General features: G+C 51.9%; 1 protein-coding gene across 2 annotated transcripts in view; it reads left to right on the forward strand.

Moving 5' to 3' along the window:
• LOC115465869 (retinol dehydrogenase 16-like) overlaps positions 1-19187 on the forward strand; it is a 261639-nt gene that overhangs the window by 45020 nt on the left and 197432 nt on the right. The gene's annotated exons all lie outside the window — the stretch shown is intronic.

Below are 19187 nucleotides of genomic sequence, written 5' to 3' on the forward strand. Positions count from 1 at the left end.
CAAATATTTGCTTTAGAAATTCACTGCCTCCTCCAGCACAAATGCATCTGTGGCCAACAATATGATTTATTGCTTCCATTGCATGCAAATAGATCTCATGCATATTCATTGGTGAAATCTTGAAAGCCCAACTAGGTTGTGGCCCTCGGGGACTTTGCTTGCCCACCTCTGGTCTAGTGATTGGTTTTTAATGCTGCTGTACCCTGATTTAAACATATGGGCATTAAACAAATATGGCCGTAAGAAAGGTTCGCTCAGCTCTTAAGGTCCGAGACTCAGAACTGGGCTACAATTGGTCTGTTTAATAAATTCTTAACAGACTGCACAAAGTAAGTCATCATATATACCAGTATTTCTCGAGCCAGTCCTGGAATACCACCTGGCTAGCCAGTCTGCTTTCTGAGATCTCCACAATGAATATGCATTATTTTTATTTTTGTTACATTTGTACCCCGCGCTTTCCCACTCATAGCAGGTTCAATGCGGCTTACATATTATATACAGGTACTTATTTGTACCTGGGGCAATGGAGGGTTAAGTGACTTGCCCAGAGTCACAAGGAGCTGCCTGTGCCTGCAGTGGGAATTGAACCCAGTTCCCCAGGACCAAAGTCCACCACGCTAACCACTAGGCCACTCCTCTCTGGACAATGCAAACAAATATCAGTGATAAAACAAAATGAGTAAACTCTAAAAAGAATTTAAAAATAACCATACAAAATGCACAAAATAAATATAGTCAGGAAGGTTAGCCACAATAGCACAGTAGCTCATAAAAGTCCATCAGTAATACAGATTAACAGCAAGCATTTCACAAAAATAAAGCCTTGCTTTCAATTTCAGGAAATGCTCATGTGCCTGATTTGAGGTACTTTAATTAGGTGCTAATTAAAGTGCTTATTTTCAGCTAGATTGTGTCTCAAAATTTCAGGCTGAAAATAAGTCCCTGTGAGCCCTATTTTGCATAGAATTGAGATGTCCAGTTGGGATGTGCTCATTTCTAATGGTATTTTAGAGAAGGATCTGCTTATATAGAATCTTTACTAAAAATACTCGCAGGTGTGAAGGAATATTTGCTGGCAGGTGCAGAGGAAGCAGCCTTTTTTTTTTCTTGAACGAAGTGAATTTGTTGCAAGTGGTTCATAATGTAAATGTATCACAGACTACTGTAATTTATTGTATTTGACTTTAAAGAGAAAGGTTATGGGTATTACAGAATATGTAGCAAAAGAAATCATTTGTGGGGCAAGAGAAGGGATTGGGCTTGCTGTCAGATTTATGGACCATTTTAAAACTTTTTGCCGCTGGCTAAATTAGATCAGGATATTCGGAGCCTCTCCTGCCAACTAAATCACTTTGAATATCAAACCCTTATAATTTTGCACTGTATTGGCCTCAAAGAGCCTGCCATGAGTGGGAAAGCGCGGGGTACAAATAAAAAAAAAAAAAGTACTTGTGTAGTTTTGTAACTCATGACCAGCCTGTAGGAGCCTTGAGATCTCAATCAGATTTTAGAGTGACAAAATACCATCCCAAAGACACAAAGAAAAACACAAGCGAAATAACAAACTACAGACCAGTAGCATCTATACCATTAACAACAAAAATAACCGAAGGGATGGTTACCAAACAACTCACAAACTACCTCAACAAGTTCTCCATACTACATGACTCCCAATCAGGATTCCGGTCAAATCACAGCACAGAAACAGTGTTATTTACCCTAATGACCAAATTCAAACAAATGATTGCAACCGGCACCAACATACTCCTGCTACAATTTGACATGTCAAGTGCTTTTGATATGTTAGACCACGAAATCCTATTACACATTCTCGAATACTTTGGCATCAGAGGCAATGTTCTAAACTGGTTCAAGGGGTTCTTAACCTCACGTTCATATCAAGTCACATCAAACTCAACTATGTCAGCTGCATGGACACCTGATTGTGGAGTACCGCAAGGATCCCCCCTCTCACCAACTATTTTCAATCAAATGATGACCCCCCTGGCAAAACTTCTATCTAACCATAACCTTAATCCATATATATATGCCGATGATGTAACGATATATATTCCATTCAAAAAAGACATCAATGAAATCTCTAACGAAATCAGCCAAAGTCTACACATCATGAATACCTGGGCAGATGCATTCCGACTGAAACTGAATGCAGAAAGAACTCAGTGCCTCATACTTACCTTCCAATACAACACGAATAAATTTACCGCCATCAACACACCTAAACTAAATCTGCCAATCTCAGAAACTTTAAAAATCCTTGGAGTCACTATCGACCGCCACCTAACTCTCGAGACTCATGCGAACAACACAACAAAAAAAATGTTCTACTCCATGTGGAAACTGAAAAGAATTAGACCATTCTTTCCAAGATCTGTCTTCCGCAGTCTAGTGCAATCACTCGTACTCAGTCACCTGACTATTGCAACTCATTATACCAGGATGCAAAGAACAAATACTGAGGAAACTTCAAACAGCCCAGAATACAGCAGCCAGACTCATCTTCGGAAAACCAAAACACGAAAGTGCAAAACCCTTACGGGAGAAACTACATTGGCTACCACTCAAGGAACGCATCACTTTTAAAGTATGCACCTTAGTCCACAAAATCATTCACGGTGAAGCCCCTGCATACATGTCCGACTTAATAGACCTGCCACCCAGAAACGCTAAAAGATCGTCCCGAACCTTCCTCAATCTCCATTACCCTAAGTGCAAAGGCATAAAATACAAAGTACTGCACGGATCGACTTTCGCATACATGAGCACACAATTCTGGAATACACTACCACGCAACCTGAAAACGATCTATGAACTGACCGACTTCCGCAAACTACTAAAGACTTATCTCTTTGAGAAAATCTACAGCAAGGATCAAAACACATGAAGCCCATACAATCTAATAGTCACGCACCAATACACTCTCTGTAATCTCTTCTCCCGCGCTCTCACCACTCTTTAACCCTACCCACAGATAAAATTGTCAGACCTCCATGTTCCCTCGATACTGTTTTGTCCCCCCTCTCAACTCACCACTGTTATATCCCACTGTTCTATCCCCTAATGATATCCTGAATTTACTCTGTCTTATATAACTCATCACAATGTAACCCATAATTGTACTGCAACTAATTTTACTTCCATCATTTACAACGTATTGTAAGCAAATAGGTGGGAAAATGTGGGATACAAATGCAAATAAATAAATAAATAAGTGCAGCTGGTCTCTACTAGGAATAGAACAATTACAGTAGAATGCCAGTGACTGGAATTCTCTTCCTTTGGATCTTACTACTTCTAATCATTTCTATAGTTCTACTAGACATATGCAGCACTGTACACATTATATGCAGGTACTTTCTCTGTCCCTAGAGGGCTCACAACCTAAGTTTTTGTATCTGGGGCAATGGAGAGTTAAATCTTAAATTGCAGCCCAGTTATATATAGTTTCAGAAGAAATTGAAGATCTGTTCTTGAAATGCATCCACGATCTCTCTACTTCTTTCCGATTCGACAAATGGAACTTTCCAATCCACATCTGGCAGATTGAAATCTCCCAGCAACAGCACCTCTCTTTTCTTTCCCAACTTATGGATATCCAGTGCTTTTTTTTGTGCCGATACGGCATACCGGCACCTTTTTTGCTGGTCCGACGTTGTGCTGGGCCGGCTCTCCTCCCTCCCTCCCTCCCTCCCCCGAGCTAGCCTACAGGGTCTTCCGCATACTCCGTGCCGCCAGATGACCCTTCTGCCACCCGACCGGCACCTGACCCAGCATTTAAAAAAAATCTACGAAGCGGTGGCGCGGTGCCTCGCGTCTGAGAGTAAAAGAAGGAAAATCGCTTCTTCGGCCGGCCTTCCCTCACTGTGTCCCGCCCTTGCGGAAGTTACATCAGAGGGCGGGACACAGTGAGGGAAGGCCGGCTGATGAAGCGATTTTCCTTCTTTTACTCTCAGACGCGAGGCACCGCGCCGCCGCTTCGTAGATTTTTTTTAAATGCTGGGTCAGATGCTGGCCGGGTCGGGTGGCGGAAGAGGGTCGTCTGGCGGCACGGAGCTGGTAGGCAAGTGCGGGAGGGGGGGGCTCAGATGGGAGGGGGGCTCAGATGGATATGGGTGGCTGGAAGGAGGAGGAGCAGGGGAACGAGGAGAGTCGCTGGACATGGGTGGAGGGCAGGGGGGACGGGGGGGTTGCTGGACATAGGTGGTTGGCAGGGGAGGGCAGGGGGGACAGGAGGGTCGCTGGACATGGGTGGATGGAGGGGAGGGGGGTTTCTGGACATAGGTGGATGGCAGGGGGGACAGGAGGGTCACTGGGCATGGGTGGATGGAGGGGAGAGGGGTTTCTGGACATAGGTGGATGGCAGGGGAAACAGTTAAGAGGACAGATAGCAGCATAATCGGATACTGAGCCAGCATGATGTCCGCATAAAGTTCAAGCTTCTCCTACTAACCTACAAATGCACTCAATCTGCAGCCCCTCATTACCTCTCTACCCTCATCTCCCCATATGTTCCTACCCGTAACCTCCGCTCACAGGACAAATCCCTCCTATCAGTACCCTTCTCCACTACCGCCAACTCCAGGCTCCGCCCTTTCTGCCTCGCCTCACCCTATGCCCGGAATAAACTCCCCGAGCCCATATGCCAAGCCCCCTCCCTGCCCATCTTCAAATCCTTACTCAAAGCTCACCTCTTCACTGTGTCACTTATACACAGCAGGAAACTGGGTTGTGAGCCCTTGGGCCACTGCCGAGGAGCAGCAGTGGCAGACAAAACCACCCCACACCAGAAGCAAGGCTGAACAGACGTACCGGCAAATCCAGGCAAGGTCTCTAGGCAGTCAGCCAGCAAGCAGAAGACAGGTCCAGGCAACGGTTCAAAAGGCAGGCGGCAAGCAAAGCAAAGTCCAGGTCCAGGCAAAGATTCAATAGGCAGGCGGCAAACAAAGCAAAGTCCAGGTCCAGGCAAAGGTTCAAAAGACAGGCGGCAAGCGAAGCAAAATCCTGGTCCAGGCAAAGGTTCAAAAGACAGGAAACCAGCAAAAGCAGAATCAGGTCCAGACAAAGTCTCTCAGGCGGAAGTGCACCAGCACCCACATACCAGGGCCTAAGACGCAATGCAAAGGCAATTGACTGCAGTCTCTAGGTGATTAATAAAGCCCATCCACACCTGAGATGCAGCTGCAGCAACTCTGAGTAACAATGGAGGCTGTTCCCACAGGAGATCTCTAAGGACCAAATAAGGGCTTCCTTCCTGTCCTCGTTACTCCAAGATGGCTTCCTATGATATGATCTATCCAAGATGGCTGTACCCCTTGAGCTATCCAAGATGGCTACAACTCTTGAGCCATCCAAGATGGCTGCCGCCCTTGATCCAACCCAGATGACGGCGGCCAGAGATAGGAAACCGAAACAGATCTTCCCAAAGACAGAACTACTCCAGAAAGGATAGGCAGAAGCCAGCTCAGAAGCTGACCCCCAGAAATCAGGTAGAGGCTGTGAGGGGTCATGACCACAGACGTGACACACTGTAACCTTCGGCACATAACCATTTACCTCTATTCAGGAAACCTAGACTGCCCCAATTGATTGTCTGTATACTTGTCCTTTAGATTGTAAGCTCCTTTGAGCAGGGACTGTCCTTCCTTGTTAAAATTGTACAGCGCTGCGTGACCCTGGTAGCGCTTTAGAAATGTTAAGTAGTAGTAGTAGCATGATCAGAAAAACAAAATCACCAGACAACAAAGGTAGAAAAGATCCTTTTATTTTTATTTTAGTGTCTGGAATATGTCCAATTTGAGAATTTACATCTGCTGTCTTATTTTGCACTGGGTATACTGGAGCTGTAACAGCTTACAGAAATTATTTATAATGAAAAAAAATCACATTTTTTTCTCCTATACTAGTATAATATTTTCAATGATGTCTGTTTATATGCGCTATGGCTGGTATAAGGGGTGTGGCTAACATGGGTGTGGCTGTAATAGGGGTGGAGTCATATGTGGTGACTCCGCCCACAATGAGTGCCGGCACCTTTTTTTCTACAAAAAAAGCACTGTGGATATCTGTAACCAGATCTTTTCCTCCAATTGTGTCGGTGATCTGTAGACAGCACCCATGTGAGTCAGAAAGGTGCTGTATAAAAAAAAAAGTTCTCTGGGTGGGGCCAGCAATGATACAGTCTGATAAATTCAATTTGATTCAACAATCAGATTCCACTAGAATATAATTTTCCTTTAGTAAATCTAAATATTCCCACTAATTACAGCAGTTTCATCAATGTGAAATGCACATTTATAATCAGTTGGGAGACCAAGGCTGCTTTGTTCTTTTTTTGCCTAGGATCGGCAGAACCTGTCCACAAAGTTAGATACAGCAAGAGTTAGCAGGGTGTAGGACAAGAAGGAGTTAGAAAAAAACCTATCCTCTACTATTAGAGCTAGGCAGGAAGGGAAAGATTTTTTTTTGTTGTTGTTGTTTTTGTCTTTTTTTGGTGGGGGGGGGAGCAGGGTTAGAAGACAGAAGTGCACCACAATACAGATTCACAGGACAACTTAATTAAGCAATAACCAATAAATTCAAGAGAATAGATATATCAGATAGCTAAACCTGTTGACAGAAAGTTGATAAATTAGAATAAAAATGTTTGGCAGTTAAAATTTTAATGTGAGGCAGTGCAAAGTGATGCATTTAGGGTATAGAAATCCAAAAGAGCAGTATATGCTAGGGGATGAAAGACTGACACACCCAGATTAGGAGAAAGACCTTGGGGTCAGGGTTGCCAAATAAAAAAAAAATTCCCACACAAAACCGTCAAAAACCCGCCCAAAAACCACACACACCCCACCCCCGCCGTCATCAGCCCCACCCCTTCCGTCATCCGCCCCGCCTAATACGTCAGCAAACCCCGCCCAAAATGTCACAAACCCCGCCTCTGACGCCATTAGCCCCACCCCCCGCCGGCCGAAAAACCGCCCCAAAACCCGCACAGAAAAAACAAAACGAGCCCAAAAAATCGCAACCCGCCGCGGGCAAAAGTTTCCCACGGCGGGTTGGGGAAAACCGCCCATCTGGCAACCGTGCTTGGGGTGATAGTGTTTGAGGATCTCAATGCAGTGAAACAATATGACAAGGTGGTGGCTGTTGCCCAAAGAATGCTAGGCTGCTTAGAGAGAGAGGCATAACCAGGAGAAGAAAGGAAGTGTTAACGCCTCTCTACAAGTCATTGGTGAGGCCCCATTTGGAGTATTGTGTCCAGTTTTGGAGGCCGTATCTCTTCAAGGATATATGGGGTTCAGAGGAGGCCAACAAAAATGGTACAGGGTTTTTGAGCCATAAGATGTTTAAGAAAAGACTGGAGGACTAGAATATGTACACACTAGAGAAAAGGAAAGAGAGAAGCAACATGATGCGGACATTCAAGTATTGAAGGGTATTAATATACAAACACATCTCTTCCAGAGACATGGGGGGGTCGGGGTGTAGAACTAGAGGACAAAAATGGAGGTTACAGGGAGGTAGACTTAAGGGTAATGTCGGGAAATACTTTTTCACAGAGAGGGTAGTGGACACCTGGATCACCCTTCCAGGAGAGGTGGTAGAGTCGTATAATGAGTGAATTGAAAAATGCATGGGATAGACACAGGGGATGCCTAAATTGAAAGAGGACAGAAACACAATATGGCTTTTGAGGTGTTCTCCGAGGACAAGCAGGCTGCTTGTTCTCACTGATGGGTTGACATCCTCGGCAGCCCCCTCCATCGGAAAGTTTACTAGCAAAGGCCTTTGCTAGTCCTCGCGCGCCCATGCGCACTGCGCATGCGCAGCCGTCTTCCCGCCCGAAACCGGCTCTAGCCGGCCAGTCTTCTTTCGTCCGCGCTCGGTACGGTCGTGTTACGCCTTTCGTGCCCCAGAGAGTCGACCTCGCGCGTCCTTTTCGACGTGTTTTCTCCTTGTTTTTCTTTTAAAAAGTTCGGGAAGCGCTCCGGAAGTGTTCCGGAAGACCCTTTCGGGTTTTCTGCCCTTCCCGTATTTTTCTCAGCTTTTGCCCCGTAAGTTTTCTTTCGTTGTCGGGGTAGGCCTAGTTTGGCCTCGGTCGAGATTTTCTCCCTCTAAATTTTGGTGCTTCAATTTTCGCCATTTCGGCTTTTGATTTCGCCGGCGTGATTTTTCCGCCCATGACATCGAAGCCTTCCAGCGGCTTCAAGAAGTGCACCCAGTGCGCCCGGGTAATCTCGCTCACTGATAGGCACTCTGCGTGTCTTCAGTGTCTAGGGGCCCAGCACCGCCCTCAGAACTGCAGTCTGTGTTCCCTGTTACAAAGGCGGACTCAGGTAGCGAGATTAGCCCAGTGGAACGTTTTGTTCTCGGGCTCTTCGTCGGCATCGGCACCGGAGGCATCGAGTGCATCGACGTCGTCAGCGTCCGGACCATCTTCCTTGGCTGCCGCTCCATCGACTGCATCGAGGCATCGGACCTCTGCATCGGCGCCGAGGCATCGGGCGACTGCATCGACGTCGGTGGTACCGAGACTTCGTCTGCTGATGTCGTCGGACGGAGGTGCATCGTCAGGAGTGCAGGTGAGGGCTGTCCATTCCCCTGCTGGTGGCGGTGAGCCTTCGGGTGGGTCTCCTCCTACCCTGAGGGCTCCTGCGGTACAGCCCCCCCCCGGGATCGACCCTCTTCGGTCTCGGCCCCGAGGAAGCGACGGATGGATTCTACGTCCTCCTCGTCGGTGCCGGGGAGCTCCGGTGACATGCTTCGGAAGAAGTCGAAGAAGCATCGACACCGGTCTCCTCCCCGTGTCGGCACCGAGAGCTCTGGGTCGCCGAGGGATTCGGCACCCAGCAGGCATCGGCACCGAGAGGACCGCTCACCCTCTGTTCAGGAGGTGTCGATGCGCTCCACTCTGGACAGCCCGGAACAGGTTCTGACGTCGACGCCTGCATCGACCTCTCAGCCTTTTTCTGCAGCCACTCTAAACGAGAGCCTCCGGGCCGTTCTCCCAGAGATTCTGGGAGAGCTGTTGCGCCCTACCCCTCCGGTACCGGCGGTGCTTGCGCCTCCGGTACCGTCGAGCGTGGCGCCAGCTGGCCCATCGCCCAGGTTGAGGTCCCCGACGTCGGTACCGCGTGCGGTACCGACCGCGGCCACCTCCCAGGAAGGCTCCCCGACTACGTCGGCGGAGGGAGCTTCGCCGATGCGGGCGAGGGAGTCTACCTCTCGACGCCCCCACCGTGGACGGGGTTCCACCGAGTCGAGCAGGGCGAGGTTGCAGACACAGGTTCGTGAACTTGTGTCTGACACCGAGGGTGAGGCCTCGTGGGAGGAAGAGGAAGATCCCAGATATTTCTCTGACGAGGAGTCTGAGGGTCTTCCTTCTGATCCCACTCCCTCTCCTGAGAGACAGCTTTCTCCTCCCGAGAGTCTGTCTTTTGCTTCCTTTGTCCGGGAGATGTCTACGGCCATCCCCTTCCCGGTGGTTGTGGAGGACGAGCCCAGGGCTGAAATGTTTGAGCTCCTGGACTATCCTTCTCCACCTAAGGAAGCGTCCACTGTTCCCTTGCACCATGTCCTGAAAAAGACATTGCTTGCGAACTGGACCAAGCCATTAAGTAATCCCCACATTCCCAAGAAGATCGAGTCCCAGTACCGGATCCATGGGGACCCAGAGCTGATGCGCACTCAGTTGCCTCATGACTCTGGAGTTGTGGATTTGGCCCTAAAGAAGGCTAAGAGTTCTAGGGAACATGCTTCGGCGCCCCCGGGCAAGGACGCTAGAACCTTAGACTCCTTTGGGAGGAAGGCCTACCATTCCTCTATGCTCGTGTCCAAAATCCAGTCTTACCAGCTCTACACGAGCATACACATGCGGAACAATGTGCGGCAGTTGGCGGGCTTGGTTGATGCTCTTCCCCCTGAGCAAGCCAAGCCTTTTCAGGAGGTGGTCAGGCAGCTGAAGGCGTGCAGAAAATTCCTGGCCAGAGGAGTTTATGACACTTTTGATGTTGCGTCCAAGGCCGCTGCTCAAGGTGTGGTGATGCGCAGGCTCTCATGGCTGCGTGCCGCCGACCTGGAGAATAGACTCCAGCAGCGGATTGCGGACTCGCCTTGCCGGGCGGACAACATTTTTGGTGAAAAAGTCGAACAGGTGGTAGAGTCTCTCCACCAGCGGGACACCGCATTCGACAAATTCGCCCGCCGGCAGCCTTCAGCCTCTACCTCTACAGGTAGAAGATTTTTCGGGGGAAGGAAGACTGCTCCCTATGCTTCTGGTAAGCGTAGGTACAATCCTCCTTCCCGACAGCCTGCGGCCCAGGCTAAGCCCCAGCGCGCTCGCTCTCGTCAGCAGCGCACGCCTCAGCAAGGCCCCGCGGCTCCCCAGCAAAAGCAAGGGGCGAGCTTTTGACTGGCTCCAGCAGAGCATAGCCGACATCCAAGTATCAGTGCCGGGCGACCTGCCGGTCGGGGGGAGGTTGAAAGCTTTTCACCAAAGGTGGCCTCTCATAACCTCCGATCAGTGGGTTCTGCAAATAGTCCGGCAAGGATACACCCTCAATTTGGCCTCAAAACCTCCAAATTGTCCACCGGGAGCTCAGTCTTACAGCTTCCAGCACAAGCAGGTACTTGCAGAGGAACTCTCCGCCCTTCTCAGCGCCAATGCGGTCGAGCCCGTGCCATCCGGGCAAGAAGGGCTGGGATTCTATTCCAGGTACTTCCTTGTGGAAAAGAAAACAGGGGGGATGCGTCCCATCCTAGACCTAAGGGCCCTGAACAAATATCTCGTAAAAGAAAAGTTCAGGATGCTTTCCCTGGGCACCCTTCTCCCCATGATTCAGCAAAACGATTGGCTATGCTCTCTGGACTTGAAGGATGCCTACACTCACATCCCGATACTGCCAGCTCACAGACAGTATCTGCGATTTCAGCTGGGCACACGCCACTTCCAGTACTGTGTGCTACCCTTTGGGCTCGCCTCTGCGCCCAGGGTGTTCACAAAGTGCCTAGCTGTGGTAGCAGCGGCACTTCGCAGGCTGGGGGTGCACGTGTTCCCATATCTCGACGATTGGCTGGTGAAGAACACATCCGAGGCAGGAGCCCTGCAGTCCATGCAGATGACTATTCGCCTACTGGAGCTACTGGGGTTTGTGATAAATTATCCAAAGTCCCATCTTCTCCCAATGCAGAGACTCGAATTCATAGGAGCTCTGCTGGATTCTCGGACGGCTCGCGCCTATCTCCCAGAGACGAGAGCCAACAACTTGTTGTCCCTCGTCTCGCGGGTGCGAGCGTCCCAGCAGATCACAGCTCGGCAGATGTTGAGATTGCTGGGCCACATGGCCTCCACAGTTCATGTGACTCCCATGGCCCGCCTTCACATGAGATCTGCTCAATGGACCCTAGCCTCCCAGTGGTATCAGGCCGCTGGGGGTCTAGAGGACGTGATCCACCTGTCCACGAGTTTTCTCAAATCCCTGTATTGGTGGACGATTTGCTCCAATTTGACTCTGGGACGTCCCTTCCAAATTCCTCAGCCACAAAAAGTGCTGACCACGGATGCGTCCCTCCTGGGATGGGCAGCTCATGTCGATGGGCTTCACACCCAAGGAAGCTGGTCCCTCCAGGAACGCGATCTGCAGATCAATCTTCTGGAGTTACGAGCGATCTGGAACGCTCTGAAGGCTTTCAGAGATCGGCTGTCCCACCAAATTATCCAAATTCAGACAGACAACCAGGTTGCCATGTATTATGTCAACAAGCAGGGGGGCACCGGATCTCGCCCCCTGTGTCAGGAAGCCGTCAGCATGTGGCTCTGGGCTCGCCGTCACGGCATGGTGCTCCAAGCCACATATCTGGCAGGCGTAAACAACAGTCTGGCCGACAGGTTGAGCAGGATTATGCAACCTCACGAGTGGTCGCTCAATTCCCGTGTGGTACGACAGATCTTCCAGGTGTGGGGCACCCCCTTGGTAGATCTCTTCGCATCTCGAGTGAACCACAAAGTCCCTCAGTTCTGTTCCAGGCTTCAGGCCCACGGCAGACTGGCATCGGATGCCTTCCTCCTGGATTGGGGGGAGGGCCTGCTGTATGCTTATCCTCCCATCCCTCTGGTGGGGAAGACTTTGTTGAAACTCAAGCAAGACCGGGGCACCATGATTCTGATTGCTTCTTTTTGGCCGCGTCAGATCTGGTTCCCTCTTCTTCTGGAGTTATCCTCCGAAGAACCGTGGAGATTGGAGTGTTTTCCGACCCTCATCACGCAGGACGAAGGGGCTCTTCTGCATCCCAACCTCCAGTCTCTGGCTCTCACGGCCTGGATGTTGAGGGCGTAGACTTTGCCTCTTTGGGTCTGCCAGAGGGTGTCTCCCGCATCTTGCTTGCTTCCAGGAAAGACTCCACTAAGAGAAGTTACTTCTTTCATTGGAGGAGGTTTGCCGTCTGGTGTGACAGCAAGGCCCTAGATCCTCGCTCTTGTCCTACACAGACCCTGCTTGAATACCTTCTGCACTTGTCTGAGTCTGGTCTTAAGACTAACTCCGTAAGGGTTCACCTTAGTGCAATCAGTGCATACCATTACCAAGTGGAAGGTAAGCCGATCTCAGGACAGCCTTTAGTTGTTCGCTTCATGAGAGGTTTGCTTTTGTCAAAGCCCCCTGTCAAGCCTCCTACAGTGTCATGGGATCTCAATGTCGTTCTCACCCAGCTGATGAAACCTCCTTTTGAGCCACTGAATTCCTGCCATCCGAAGTACTTGACCTGGAAGGTCATTTTCTTGGTGGCAGTTACTTCGGCTCGTAGAGTCAGTGAGCTTCAGGCCCTGGTAGCCCACGCTCCTTACACCAAATTTCATCACAACAGAGTAGTCCTCCGCACTCACCCTAAGTTTCTGCCAAAGGTCGTGTCGGAGTTCCATCTGAACCAGTCAATTGTCTTGCCAACATTCTTTCCCCGTCCTCATTCCTGCCCTGCTGAACGTCAGCTGCACACATTGGACTGCAAGAGAGCATTGGCCTTCTACCTGGAGCGGACACAGCCCCACAGACAGTCCGCCCAATTGTTTGTTTCTTTTGATCCCAATAGGAGGGGAGTGGCTGTAGGAAAACGCACCATATCCAATTGGCTAGCAGATTGCATTTCCTTCACTTACGCCCAGGCGGGGCTGGCTCTTGAGGGTCATGTCACGGCTCATAATGTTAGAGCCATGGCTGCGTCGGTAGCCCACTTGAAGTCAGCCTCCATTGAAGAAATTTGCAAAGCTGCGACGTGGTCATCTGTCCACACATTCACATCTCATTACTGCCTGCAGCAGGATACTCGACGCGACAGTCGGTTCGGGCAGTCAGTTCTTCAGAACCTGTTTGGGCTTTAGGATCCAACTCCACCCCCCGAGGGCCCTGTTTGTTCTGTTCCAGGCTACACTCTCAGTTAGTTGGTAAATTTTTTAGGTCAATCTCAGTTATGTCCTCGCCGTTGCGAGGCCCAATTGACCATGGTTGTTGTTTTGAGTGAGCCTGGGGGCTAGGGATACCCCATCAGTGAGAACAAGCAGCCTGCTTGTCCTCGGAGAAAGCGAATGCTACATACCTGTAGAAGGTATTCTCCGAGGACAGCAGGCTGATTGTTCTCACCAACCCGCCCGCCTCCCCTTTGGAGTTGAGTCTTCCCTTGAAGTGTATTGTTTTGCTACATACTGGACTGGCCGGCTCGAGCCGGTTTCGGGCGGGAAGACGGCTGCGCATGCGCAGTGCGCATGGGCGCGCGAGGACTAGCAAAGGCCTTTGCTAGTAAACTTTCCGATGGAGGGGGCTGCCGAGGACGTCAACCCATCAGTGAGAACAATCAGCCTGCTGCCCTCGGAGAATACCTTCTACAGGTATGTAGCATTCGCTTTATGTTGGGTAAGAGTAGTGGGAACTGAAGCCGGACAGACTTCTAAGATCTGTGTCCCGCAATGGAAAAAGGCAGGTGAAGCTTCATCGGCTCTAGTGTTGTAGATCACTTTCTCCGAGGACAAGCAGGCTGCTTGTTCTCACTGATGGGGTGACGTCCACGGCAGCCCCTCCAATCGGAAACTTCACTAGCAAAGTCCTTTGCTAGCCCTCGCGCGCCCGCGCGCACCGCGCATGCGCGACCGTCTTCCCGCCCGAAACCGGCTCGAGCCGGCCAGTCTTCTTTTGTCCGCACTCGGTACGGTCGTGTTTTCGCCGTGTCGAGCCCCGGAAAGTCGACCTCGCGCGTCCAATTTGTTTGAACGTGTTTTTTTCCTTCGGGAAAGCTTTGTCCTAGTCGGGAAGTGCTCCGGAAACCCCCCGCCGGGTTTCGTGTAAATCCTCCCCGTACTTCCAGCTTTTTTGCCCCGGTAAGTTTTCTTTCGTCGTCGGGGTAGGCCTTTTTTCGGCCTCGGTCGAGATTTTTTCTCCCTCTAAATTTGGTGCTTCGATTTCGCCATTTCGGCTTTTGATTTCGCCGGCGTGATTTTTCCGCCCATGACATCGAAGCCTTCCAGCGGCTTCAAGAAGTGCACCCAGTGCGCCCGGGTTATCTCGCTCACTGATCGACACTCGTCGTGTCTTCAGTGTCTGGGGGCCGAGCACCGCCCTCAGAACTGCAGTCTGTGTTCCCTGCTTCAAAGGCGGACTCAGGTAGCGAGACTAGCCCAGTGGAACGTGTTGTTCTCGGGCTCTTCGTCGGCATCGGCACCGGGATCTTCGAGTGCATCGACGTCGTCAGCGTCCAGACCATCTTCCTCGGCCGCCCCTGCATCGAGTGCATCGAGGCATCGGGCCTCTGCATCGGCGCCGAGACATCGGATAGCTGCATCGACGTCGGTGGGACCAGGACCTCGTCTGCTGATGTCGTCGGACGGTGGTGCATCGGGTGGAGTGCAGGTGAGGGCTGTCCATTCCCCTGCTGGTGGCGGTGAGCCCTCGGGTGGGTCTCCGCCTACCCTGAGGGCTCCTGCGGTACAGCCCCCCCGAGATCGACCTTCTTCAGTCTCGGCCCCGAGGAAGCGACGGGTGGATTCGACGTCCTCCTCGTCGGTGCCGGGGAGCTCCGGTGACATGCTTCGGAAGAAATCGAAGAAGCATCGACACCGGTCTCCTCCCCGTGTCGGCACCGAGAGCTCTGGGTCGCCGAGGGATTCGGCACCCAGCAGGCATCGGCACCGAGAGGACCGCTCACCCTCTGTTCAGGAGGTGTCGATGCGCTCCGCTCTGGACAGCCCGGAACAGCCTCCACGCCCGGAACAGGTACTGACGTCGACGCCTGCATCGACCTCTCAGCCTTTCTCTGCAGCCGCTCTAAACGAGAGCCTCCGGGCCGTTCTCCCAGAGATTCTGGGAGAGCTGTTGCGCCCTACCCCTCCGGTACCGGCGGTGCTTGCGCCACCGGTACCGTCGAGCGTGGCGCCGGCTGGCCCATCGCCCAGGTTGAGGTCCCCGACGTCGGTACCGCGTGCGGTACCGACCGCGGCCACCTCCCAGGAAGGCTCCCCGACTACGTCGGCGGAGGGAGCTTCGCCGATGCGGGCGAGGGAGTCTACCTCTCGACGCCCCCATCGTGGACAGGGTTCCACGGAGTCGAGCAGGGCGAGGTTGCAGACACAGGTCCGTGAACTTGTGTCTGACACCGAGGGTGAGGCCTCGTGGGAGGAAGAGGAAGATCCCAGATATTTCTCTGACGAGGAGTCTGGGGGTCTTCCGTCTGATCCCACTCCCTCTCCTGAGAGACAGCTTTCTCCTCCCGAGAGTCTGTCTTTTGCCTCCTTTGTCCGGGAGATGTCTACGGCCATCCCCTTCCCGGTGGTTGTGGAGGACGAGCCCAGGGCTGAAATGTTGAGCTCCTGGACTATCCTTCTCCACCTAAGGAAGCGTCCACTGTTCCCTTGCACCATGTCCTGAAGAAGACATTGCTTGCGAACTGGACCAAACCATTAACTAATCCCCACATTCCCAAGAAGATCGAGTCCCAGTACCGGATCCATGGGGACCCAGAGCTGATGCGCACTCAGTTGCCTCATGACTCTGGAGTTGTGGATTTGGCCCTAAAGAAGGCTAAGAGTTCTAGGGAACATGCTTCGGCGCCCCCGGGCAAGGACGCTAGAACCTTAGACTCCTTTGGGAGGAAGGCCTACCATTCCTCTATGCTCGTGTCCAAGATCCAGTCTTACCAGCTCTACACGAGCATACACATGCGGAATAATGTGCGGCAGTTGGCGGGCTTGGTTGATGCTCTTCCCCCTGAGCAAGCCAAGCCTTTTCAGGAGGTGGTCAGGCAGCTGAAGGCGTGCAGAAAATTCCTGGCCAGAGGAGTTTATGACACTTTTGATGTTGCGTCCAGGGCCGCTGCTCAAGGTGTGGTGATGCGCAGGCTCTCATGGCTGCGTGCCGCCGACCTGGAGAATAGAGTCCAGCAGCGGATTACGGACTTGCCTTGCCGTGCGGATAACATTTTTGGCGAAAAAGTCGAGCAGGTGGTAGAGTCTCTCCACCAGCGGGACACCGCATTCGACAAGTTCGCCCGCCGGCAGCCTTCAGCTTCTACCTCTACAGGTAGACGATTTTTCGGGGGAAGGAAGACTGTTCCCTATACTTCTGGCAAGCGTAGGTACAATCCTCCTTCCCGACAGCCTGCGGCCCAGGCTAAGCCCCAGCGCGCTCGCTCTCGTCAGCAGCGTGCGAATCAGCAAGGCCCCGCGGCTCCCCAGCAAAAGCAAGGGGCGAGCTTTTGACTGGCTCCAGCAGAGCATAGCCGACATCCAAGTGTCAGTGCCGGGCGACCTGCCTGTCGGAGGGAGGTTGAAAGCTTTTCACCAAAGGTGGCCTCTTATAACCTCCGATCAGTGGGTTCTCCAAATAGTCCGGCAAGGATACACCCTCAATTTGGCCTCTCAACCTCCAAATTGTCCACCGGGAGCTCAGTCCTACAGCTTCCAGCACAAGCAGGTACTTGCAGAGGAACTCTCCGCCCTTCTCAGCGCCAATGCGGTCGAGCCCGTGCCATCCGGGCAAGAAGGGCTGGGGTTCTATTCCAGGTACTTCCTTGTGGAAAAGAAAACAGGGGGGATGCGTCCCATCCTAGACCTAAGGGCCCTGAACAAATATCTCGTAAAAGAAAAGTTCAGGATGCTTTCCCTGGGCACCCTTCTCCCCATGATTCAGCAAAACGATTGGCTATGCTCTCTGGACTTGAAGGATGCCTACACACACATCCCGATACTGCCAGCTCACAGACAGTATCTGCGATTTCAGCTGGGCGCACGCCACTTCCAGTACTGTGTGCTACCCTTTGGGCTCGCCTCTGCGCCCAGGGTGTTCACAAAGTGCCTAGCTGTGGTAGCAGCGGCGCTTCGCAGGCTGGGGGTGCACGTGTTCCCATATCTCGACGATTGGCTGGTGAAGAACACATCCGAGGCAGGAGCCCTGCAGTCCATGCAGATGACTATTCGCCTCCTGGAGCTACTGGGGTTTGTGATAAATTACCCAAAGTCCCATCTTCTCCCAGTGCAGAAACTCGAATTCATCGGAGCCCTGCTGGATTCTCGGACGGCTCGCGCCTATCTCCCAGAGGCGAGGGCCAACAACTTGTTGTCCCTCGTCTCGCGGGTGCGAGCGTCCCAGCAGATCACAGCTCGGCAGATGTTGAGATTGCTGGGCCACATGGCCTCCACAGTTCATGTGACTCCCATGGCCCGCCTTCACATGAGATCTGCTCAATGGACCCTAGCCTCCCAGTGGTATCAGGCCGCCGGGGGTCTAGAGGACGTGATCCACCTGTCCACGAGTTTTCTCGAATCCCTGTATTGGTGGACGATTTGCTCCAATTTGACTCTGGGACGTCCCTTCCAAATTCCTCAGCCTCAAAAAGTGCTGACCACGGATGCGTCTCTCCTGGGATGGGGAGCTCATGTCGATGGGCTTCACACCCAAGGAAGGTGGTCCCTCCAAGAAAGCGATCTACAGATCAATCTTCTGGAGTTGCGAGCGATCTGGAACGCTCTGAAGGCTTTCAGAGATCGGCTGTCCCACCAAATTATCCAAATTCAGACAGACAATCAGGTTGCCATGTACTATGTCAACAAGCAGGGGGGCACCGGATCTCGCCCCCTGTGTCAGGAAGCCGTCAGCATGTGGCTCTGGGCTCGCCGTCAAGGCATGGTGCTCCAAGCCACATATCTGGCAGGCGTAAACAACAGTCTGGCCGACAGGTTGAGCAGGATTATGCAACCTCACGAGTGGTCGCTCAATTCCCGTGTGGTGCGACAGATCTTCCAGGCGTGGGGCACCCCCCTGGTGGATCTCTTCGCATCTCAAGTGAACCACAAGGTCCCTCAGTTCTGTTCCAGGCTTCAGGCCCACGGCAGACTGGCGTCGGATGCCTTCCTCCTGGATTGGGGGGAAGGTCTGCTGTATGCTTATCCTCCCATTCCTCTGGTGGGGAAGACTTTGTTGAAACTCAAGCAAGACCGAGGCACCATGATTCTGATTGCTCCCTTTTGGCCGCGTCAGATCTGGTTCCCTCTTCTTCTGGAGTTATCCTCCGAAGAAACCGTGGAGATTGGAGTGTTTTCCGACCCTCATCACGCAGGACGAAGGGGCTCTTCTGCATCCCAACCTCCAGTCCCTGGCTCTCACGGCCTGGATGTTGAGGGCGTAGACTTTGCCTCTTTGGGTCTGCCAGAGGGTGTCTCCCGCATCTTGCTTGCTTCCAGGAAAGACTCCACTAAGAGAAGCTACTTCTTTCATTGGAGGAGGTTTGCCGTCTGGTGTGACAGCAAGGCCCTAGATCCTCGCTCTTGTCCTACACAGACCCTGCTTGAATACCTTCTCCACTTGTCTGAGTCTGGTCTGAAGACCAACTCCGTAAGGGTTCACCTTAGTGCAATCAGTGCATACCATTACCAAGTGGAAGGTAAGCCGATCTCAGGACAGCCTTTAGTTGTTCGCTTCATGAGAGGTTTGCTTTTGTCAAAGCCCCCTGTCAAGCCTCCTACAGTGTCATGGGATCTCAATGTCGTTCTCACCCAGCTGATGAAACCTCCTTTCGAGCCACTGAATTCCTGCCATCCGAAGTACTTGACCTGGAAGGTCATTTTCTTGGTGGCAGTTACTTCGGCTCGTAGAGTCAGTGAGCTTCAGGCCCTGGTAGCCCAGGCCCCTTACACC

Source organism: Microcaecilia unicolor, chromosome 3 (genome assembly GCF_901765095.1).
Source record: "Microcaecilia unicolor chromosome 3, aMicUni1.1, whole genome shotgun sequence".
NCBI classification, from domain to species: Eukaryota; Metazoa; Chordata; class Amphibia; order Gymnophiona; family Siphonopidae; genus Microcaecilia; species Microcaecilia unicolor.